This window comes from Dasypus novemcinctus, chromosome 29, assembly GCF_030445035.2.
Source record: "Dasypus novemcinctus isolate mDasNov1 chromosome 29, mDasNov1.1.hap2, whole genome shotgun sequence".
Lineage (NCBI taxonomy): Eukaryota > Metazoa > Chordata > Mammalia > Cingulata > Dasypodidae > Dasypus > Dasypus novemcinctus.
The window spans coordinates 25,691,120-25,700,704 of record NC_080701.1 but is presented as its reverse complement, the minus strand read 5'-3'; positions in this window follow the sequence as shown (position 1 = coordinate 25,700,704).

The window sequence follows — 9,585 nt, the reverse complement described above, 5'->3', positions numbered from 1 at the left end:
GATGACACAACAAGAGACACTAGAGGAAAAACAATGAGAGATACAACAAAACAGGAACGTAGGTGGCTTAAGCATCTAGGCACCTCCCTCCCACATCAGAGGTCCCAGGTTCGGCTCCCGGTGCCTCCTAAAGAAACAAAGAAGATAAACAGACATAGTAAGTGAAAAACAACAAGGGGTGGGAATAAATAACTAAAAAAAAAAAAAAAAGGCCAGTTGCCCCCACTGGTCTCAGTCAAGTTGGCCATCCCTGTGCTGTGTTATCAGGGGTTTAGAGAAATAAGCTGCTGGTTGAGAAATCTTACCCAGTTTCTGGACTGACACCCCTCGAGCCACTCGCTGCTTCTCAGTTTCCTTCAGAAAGGCTTGTTTAGGTTAGGAATTCCTAAGGCTGGAAAGCTAACTAAGGCCTATTTTAAGGCACGGAAGGCAGTTTCCTGGTCTGTCCCCCATTCCGAGGGATGGTTAGCAGCCCCTGCACAGAGGCCCGGCTATTTCGCCAACCCTGGGTATCCCTGGTCTACAGTAACCAGCCATCCCTAGGAAAGTTGGCACTTTGTTTCTTTGTTTGGGCCTAGTGATGGCTTGAACGCTTTCTGGGGTAAGAGCCCTTTCCCCAGGAGTAAGAAGAAACCCTAACTAGGGGATTTTCTGCCAAGATATTTGTGCCTTGGATGCTGACACTCTGCCCCCCTCCCCTTCTGCTAGGAAATTAAGGACTGAAACGGTGTTGGCATTAGAAATTTCCTTTGTTGGACTACAAAACACCGGCTCATCCACATATCCTAAAAGGGAGCTCTGAGGCAAGTGGAGATCAGCTAGGTCCTGAGCTGAGGCAGTCCCCCAAATCTGGAGGCTGCCTCGGAACCCCTGTGGCTACACAGTCCTTGAAAACTGGACCAGAGGCTTGGAGTTGGACTCCTGCCATTCAGAGGCAAAAAGGAATTGGGAGTCGTTGGGTGGAGAGGAGTGCAGAAAAAAGGCATCCTTCAAGTCTAAAACAGTAAACCACGCTGCGGTTTCTAGGACCTGGTTTAGCAGAGTATAAGGTGTGGACACAACCGGATGAATGGGTATGACAAAGCTATTGACTGACCAGCCGGTACGGGCCCTTGGGCTTTTTCACAGAAAGACTGGGTGTGTTGCAAGGAGGCTGGCAGGGTCTAGGAGGCTGTTCTCCAAGAATTTCCTAATTCAAGGCCGGAGGCCTTGAACAGCCTCTTCCTTGAGGGAGTGCTGCTTTCTACAGGGTAGGCTGGTTGGCACTCTAAGTGGTGGATACCAGGGGAACCCGGGGTGCCTGACCTGGAGCTCCTGGGTCCCTTACCAGAGGATTTATTTGGTTGGCTATTGCTTAAGGGAATTTCGCTGGGGGAGGGAGGGGTGTGTGTGTGTATCCCTGGGTCTCATACTGACACTACAGCCAGTTTTAAACCCAGGCTCACCCACTCTCATTTCCGAGGCATTACACACCTGGGGGTTCAGGCTGGGGTTGATTAATCAAAAGCTAGCCCCCAGGGATGGAGAAGGTCTCCTCCCATGAATAGGTTCGAACATTCTGGAATAATTAGGAACTGATGGCTTGTTAGGTTTCCTAGTCTACAGGGCAGAGGTTTAGTAAACGGTCTGGATTTTGATTTCCCATCAGCTCCCACCATAACACATGAATGAGATAAAAGAGGTGTAGAGTGGCAGGTTAGGACGAAACAATTGGCTCCCATATCAGTTAAGAAATTTACAATCTCACCTGCCACGTCATGGTCACCCACGGCCTCTCCTCCTGGCTGACGGTCTACGATGTTGTCCACGGAGCCACACTTAGCCTCGGGCCTCCTCAATCCTCCTTGGAGGCTCATGGGGGGAGCCTGGTTCCCTCTTTGGGGGGCAATGCACTCCCGGGCCCAATGCCTGCCCTTTCTGCACCTGGGGCAAGGCCCTGGCAGCCTGAGGCAGCCACGTTTCCAGGGGCCACCTCTGCACCCTTGAAGCAGGCTCCTGCTGACGTGGACCCTGAACCTGGCTGTGGCTCCATTCTGATTGACTGAGCCAGCTTCCTATGTGTGGAAGACGGCGTCTCGCCCCCCAAGAATGAGCCATATCACCATGGGAATGGAGCAGATAAGGACCCCCATCCCTTCCAGGCCATCAAACCCTCCTGCATTCCAAGAAAACCCTACCTCCTAGCCCACCACCCCCAAGCCATGCACAAAGAGAATTCACTTCTGCAGCCCTTTCCTGACCCAAGGCTGGACTCTAGACCCTAATCCCCGCCCCATGAACTAATATTTCCCCGCCTATGGGTGTACTGTATAAATTCACATCTGCACCTTCCACGAATGGGCTGAAGTCTCTCTTCAGAACCCCACCATGCTGGTGGGGGAGCTGAAGTCTGTTCTTCAGACCCCCTCCATTGGGAGAGCTTCTCAATAAATTCTTTCTCTGCCTGTGGTCGTATGAGTCTCTGTGTCCCAGTGAGCACCGTTTTTCTCCAACAATTACCTCCACCAGCCTTGCCTGAAATAAGGCTGGGTTCTCCTCTTGCGCCTGAGTAATTTCCCTGAACTTACTGTAGTTGGCCACTTTGGTAATGCACGTGCTCATCCCTTCAAGGAGACACATGGCCCTCTGGTCTCTAGCTGTCAGGTCTACCTGTCCCCTTTGATAGTTCCACCTGGGATCTGTAGTAGAGACTGATGTTGCTCTCACCGCATACCAGTTAGGCTGTTGTGTGCCCAGTTTATTGGCATGCCCTTGGGCCTCAGTCCAGATACAGTGCTTTTCTCTGGAGTATAGCAAGTTGAAAGGATATGTGCGTATCACTCCAGCTTAGTTTAAAGATTGTTGTGAAGTGCTGGGACCCCTCAGTAAATTCGGTGGGGTCCTCAGTGAACTGGTGACTGGATTTCATTTAGGTTATTTGCTTATGCTGGAGAAATGAATTTCAACAGCATGTTGGGTAAGTTAGGCCAGTAATTTATTTAGGTAGGGAGGGAAGAGAAATGGGAGAAAATAACAGATCAGGGGTCCCAGGTAAAGAGGAAGGGGCTGAAAAGTGGTAAAGAGGGCTGATTTACAGGCTACAGTTTCCATTATAGGTTATAAATGCCCTGGTTTTACGTGCATGGTGATCCAAGCTGGGGAGAGGAAGCTGGAGTCCAGGTCCAGAGGCAAGAGAGCACGAGAGAGCAAGAGAGCTTGTTTAGATCTTGTGCCTGGCTTTTGAACTGTTAATTATCCCACCCCTTTGCTAATGGCAGGGGAGGAGTTCCAGCTGTTGACTGTTTTGATTGCTTATTTCCCCCATCAATCTCCAAGGAGGGGCCAATGATAAAATCCTTGGGGAATATCTGGGCTCCTCCTGGCTTCCGGAGGAAGTCTTCTTCTAAGTGGCAGAATCTTGTGGGAGGGTCTTCCAGCAGCCATCTTGGGGTTATTGATGTCCACCTGGGCTTCTTGCCAGGTTCTACATCCATCTATTGATTCCCTTCTTACTAGCCTGCTTCAAACTGACCTAACTTCTCTTCACACTGTGCCAGGCTGACCATAGAGAAGGGGGCACGCATCCTAATTGTTCCTCTGTCCCCATTAGCTACTTCCCTTATAGGGTAGAGACCGTCAGACTTCCTAGCTGGGTGGAACGAGGCTCCATTTTGGGTATGACCTACAGGACTAGGTCTTGGGGCATCAGAGGGAGGTGCTGAAGCCACTGCTGGAGCTTAAGAGGGCTTCTGGGCCTGGAGCCAGGCCATAGAGAGGTGGGCCAGTAAGAAGATGGTCATCTAAGATATTTTCTTCCTCCTTGGGAGGCAGCTTACTCTGTGCTCTGAGGTTTCCTTCTGCATAGCACAGCTGGCAAGAAACCTATGGGCTTTTATGATGATATAGGGCTATAAAAAGCTGGATATAGGGAAAATCTACCCATTTTCCTTCCCTCTTACACAGTAGGGCTATCTGAAGTATAGGGCTGAGATTGAGAGTCCCTTTTAGCTGCCATCCTTTAACTGGTACTGCAGCCATATGATGTTGCAGAGAGAGATTAGCTGCTGCATCTTTAAATCATCAGTAAGCAGGTCATGCCAGGGTCTGACAAGAAACCCCAATGGGGAGTCTGCTGGAATACTGGAAAAGCCCCCCATTAACTTAGGGGAGGATAAAAGCACGTTCGTAAGTCTGGATGGCGTCCCACCACTAGACCTGACTGAATGGACTGCTCACTGATTCAGCATCCTGGAAATTGGGGAGCCCTGCTTGCCAAGTCCATGTTTCAGGGATCAGGAGCTTTATGCCTCTGGGTGTCTCCAGAACCTTAGTGGTCTTGAGGGCATCTGGGTCCAGCTCCCAGACCAAACCCCCAAGCCAGGCTGACCCTAGGAAAGGGGCTGGCTGAGAACCTTTCTTTTGCCTACTTTGCAGAGGTCTTAGGAGCTGGCTAAGCATGCATTGCCACTCCCAGGGGCTGAGTTCCTTATAAACACAACATTAAAAGCCCATTAAAAAACTAGAGACTAATTGTCCTGTGACTTGCCAAAAAACAGCCTCAGGGACATGGGAGACAATCTCAGGGACTTCCCAGGGCTGAGAAGGAGCAAAGACTCAGGGCACTACTGAGGGTGGGGCTAATGCCTCACTGACAAATGCATTCAGTTTCTAGGGCATCCCACAGGCCCAAGATGGGGACAGCAGCAGTTGAAAGATTAAGGTCACTTTTTACTAAAAGATATTAACTAATGGTCTAAGGAAATTATATAGTGGATGCAGCCATTCTGAACCCACAGAGAGGGCCTGGTAGACTCCCGGCAGACCCCTATGTGACTGAGGCCCAATGCCCAGTCAGGTCTCAAGGACAGTTTCACCCACCACCCAGAACTTTCTTGGATCTACATGGTGTGGGGACTTGTCCCTAACACCTCTGAAGAGGGACCAGGAAGTCTGGGCAGACCAAATTTATGTCCTGTGGGAGCCTATCCAGGAACCCCCTTTTATTGATAGGGGGCACATGGTTGGGAGGGAGTTCTCCAGGGCCTATATATAGAGTACATAAAAATGTTTGGATCTTTTCATAGTGGTTACACTTAAAAACGACAACTGAGGGAGTGCTGAGTTCCTATCCAGGGCAGCTCTATCACATTCTCTATTGGAACATCAACAACCTCCCAAGTGCAATGGCTAAGACCAATAAAGGATGGTCCAACAATGAGCCCTTGATACTAATGACTGCTTGTGAGCCTGTGTCCCTGAAATAAGGACTAGGCCTAGAGCTGCAGGGTGCCTAAGAGTTACCTCCTGAGAGCCTCCGTGTTGCTCAAATGTGGCCAGTCTTGAAGCCAAACTCAGCATGTAAATGCATTGCCTTCCCCCCAGCATGGGACATAACACCCTGGGATGAGCCTCCCTGGCACCAAGGGATTACTATCAAGTACCAGTTGCTGATGTAACTAGAAAACAACCTTGAATAAAAGGGTCAACTGAGACCAGCAGAATACCTCAGCCTACATGTAATATCAGGAGTTAAAAATGCTTTTTGACCTTGAATAAAAGGGGAAAATGGAAATGACAAATGAATTTGTATGGCTATGAGTCTCCAAAAAAGAGCTGGGAGGTAATCAGAGGGGTCACCCTTATGCACACCTCAGCAGAGTCCCAGAGACAGCTAAAGTAGGTACAACCCCAGGTATTGATTCTTCTGAGGGCTACAGAGACTCACAGGTTCTATGATCATGGCAGATGGAGTTCAGTGTCATGTCAGTTGGCCCTACTTTGGAGTTTGTGTTCCTGAGTGTGATGGAGTTGGACTCAGATGTGATCTTTGTTCACAAGCCTCTCCTGTCACTTTTCCCGGACCTGTGGTTGGCGCTGGGGTCTAGTGTATACCCAGGGGACCTGAATCTCTGGACTGTCCGTGTGATAGCCAGGTACTGAGCCTCAACAGACTTGCAACTCCTACCCTCTGGTTCATTGGACTTACCCCAGCCAGCTAACAGGGAGGTGAAGAAGGTCAACCACCACACCAGGGAGCCAAGAGTGCCTACAACTGCAAGCAGGAGCATTGCATCCATCATCCAAGTAGAATCTAAGCACCCTCTCAATATAGAGGTGGAGTGGACATAACCATCCCAGGGTCCACATAATGGAGGAATAGAGTATGGATTAGAATGGACTTAGTGATATTCTATTCTGGATCTATTGTGATTAGTAATGGAAGTAAATGTAGCATTGATGTGGAGAAAGTGGCCACGGTAGCTGCTGAGGGTAGGGATTGGGAAGAAGAGTTGTGATGTGGGGGCATTTTCAGGACTTGGAGTTGTCCTGGGTGGTACTGCAGGGACAGTTACTGGACATTGTATGTCCTCCCATGGCCCACTGGGTGGACTGGGCGAGAGTGTAAACTATAATGTGGACCATTGACCATGTGGTGCAGCAGTGCTCAGAGATATATTCACCAAGTGCAATGAATGTCCCATGATGATGGAGGAAGTTGTTGTTATGGGAGGAGTGGGGTGAGGGGAGTGGGGGGTATATGGGGACCTCATATTTTTTTAATGTAACATTAAAAATAAATAAAGACAATAAAAAGAAAAATAAAATCACAACTGAGGGAAGCCAATGTGGCTCAGCTTATAGTGCTTCCCTCTACCATATGAGAGGACCTGGTTCAATTTCTGGGGCCTCCTGATGAAAAAGAAGAGAAATCGTGCCTGTGTGGCAAGCCAGTGCCCACGCAAGTGAGTCACACAGCAAGATGATGACGTATCAAAAGAGAGACAAGGGGGAAGTAAAGGTGAGGCCCAGCAGAAATTAGGAACTGAGGTGGCGCCATTGACAGGGAACTTCTTTCCACATCAGGGGCCTCCAGGATTGAATCCCTATCACTCCTAGAGGAAAGAAAATGAGAAGACAACACAGACAGCAAAAACAGCAGGGTAGGAGAAGGGGAAGGAGGGAAATAAATAAATAAATCTTTTTGAAAAAAGGCAACTGAAAGAGTCACCAGTCCTTGCTGGGTGTCAGGGGGAGGGTTACTTGCCTCTAATTTTCCCATCTGGCTTGCCAAATGAAGCCAGGGAAGTGTTGGATTCCTCTAGGTTCTTGGCTATATTGCATAAAGGAATTTAACATAACATCAGTTTAGTCTGGCCAATGAAGATAATTTATTGAGAGGTGGGGAAAAAGAAAGGAGCTTGCTGAGAAGTGGGAGAGAAGGATGGAAATATGTACTGAGATTTGATGCGGGCTCCTCTGGGCAGAGAGAATGATTTGGCTAACATGATTACCTCTATTAAAATATTAATACTCCTCCCCTTGATAATGCTAAGCATTGGTTGCTTACCCCACCAGTGGTGGGGGCCAATAGTTAGGACTTTTTTTTTTAAGATTCATTTTATTTATTTTTCTCTCCCCACTCCCTTGTTGTTTCCACTTGCTGTGTCTGTTCATCTTCTCTGTTTCTTTAGGAGGCACCAGGAACTGAACCTGGGACCTTCCATGTGGGAGGGAGGTACCTAATTGCTTAAGCCACCTCCATTCCCTGCTTTGTTGTGTCTTGCTACGTTTTCCCTCTTATGTCTCTTGTTGCATCATCTTGTGTCATTTTGCTATGCCTGCCTGTTGCACAAGCTCACTGTCTTCTTTAAGAGACACTGGGAACTGAATCATGGACCTCCCATGTGGTAGGTGGGAGCTCAGTCGCCTGAGCCACATTTGCTTCCCAAGGCCTTTTGTTTGGGTTTATCTGGGACCAATGGTGAGTCCTGCTTGGAATTATCTGGGACCTCCCCTTGGCCTGGAAAAAGTCCCATCTGAGACCTCAAAGTCAAGGTCAGGTTCTTGGTGGGGGTCTCACAGCCATATTGTCTGTCAGCCATGCTCTCTGTTGGCTATGTTGTGACTCATCTTCTCATTTCTCTATTCTAGCCTGCCTGAGATGGATTATGGGGGTAGGATGGGGATCCGAGAACCATTACTCTGCTGTTAGTGGCCATGGCTTCCTGGGCCCTGGCCTTCAACTTGTGGGCTTTTCATCTTCTAGGACCATATCAAATAGCCATCTCTGATGCTGGGAGCTGCATGCCCTCCTCCTACATCCCAGTGAGGCCCCCTCCCTTCCACCAGGGTACAGAGATGCAGGGAAAGGGCTTTGGGGATAGGCTGTCTGGGTTTGAATCTCACCTCCACCACTAACTACCTGTACAGCTGAGGCAAGTTAGTATAGTGAAAGGGGGAAGGCAGCTGGCCTTTGGAATGAGAAGGAAAGCTCCAGATATCCTTAAGGGTCCCCACCACTGGCCCCTGAGAAATAACAGGTAGGACAACCAATCGGAACAGCAAACAGACCTTAAAAAGCTCTGACCTAGGGTCCCACCCATACCACTCACCCTGAAGTTTGCCCACAGTCCCTGCCTTGGCATGGACCATGTACTTTTCTCATTTTTTTTTTTTTCTTAGTAAAGACTTTACTCCCTTGCCTACCCATAAAATTCTTTTATGCGACATAAAGCAAGAACCTAGAAGCCCAGAAACCAGTCATCTGGTAACACAACCTTGGGTTAATAACTTCTTCACACCTTCCCCTGGGGATGGCTCAGGATGAAAAAATTTAATACAAAGTGTGTCCAATAAACTCAGCTATTATAATATAAACAACAACAAAAACAATACAAATCCCAGAAAAATGCAAGTAGTACTCTGTAGGGCTTAGTGGCTATGTGCTTAGTCCCTTTCTTCATTTTGCATTTTTGGTAACAGATCCTATCCCTACCCTGCTTGGGCCAGTCTTAGTCATAGTACAAGGAGCAGACCCATGCCTCAAGATGGACCAGCTACTGGACTTTAAAAATTGAAGTTGGGACCAAGATACTATCATTCTATGCTAAGTTGGAATGAGGTAATCTTGAAGCTACCTACAGCCTTATTTCCTGCCATGATGAGAAACTACCTGCAGGAGATAATGAAACCAAAGAGCATAGGGAATACAGAGAAGGGATAGAGAAACAGATACCCACACATATTTATAGGCATCTCTGAAATCAGTGTTCAAATCTGTGTATCTAATTGGTCATTGGAGGCCAGCTGCCATTTTCAGTTATAGGAGCCAATGATTATCCTTTTTCCTTAAGTAATTCAGGTTGAGTTTCATCACTCACCCCAGAATCCCTGATCTACAGAACTCCTCACACTTTATAATGTCCTTTGATGATTTCATCTATTTGCAGGATTCCAAGTTCACTGGAGTAGGGATGAATTCCGTGTCTTATCTCCAGATCAGACTTCCTTCCCAACTTCCAAACCTTCCATGTCCTGTCTTCCCCAGATTGGACCTCCTTCTGACTTCCAAACATTCCAGTTCCTGCAGCAATCTCCACCTTCATGCCCCATGAGTATACCAAATTCAGTAAGGCCAAGACAGAACTCATCACTTTCTGCATTCCACTTCCATCTAACAGGATCTTTTTTCACATTCCCTGTCCTGTTTAACCTAATTATTGTTTTCATAGTTCCCCAGGTCAGATGGCTGCTTGTGACCCTGGACTTCTCTTATCACATGACAGTGTCTAGACTCTCTGCCTTCTTCTCTAGGTCTCTTTGCTT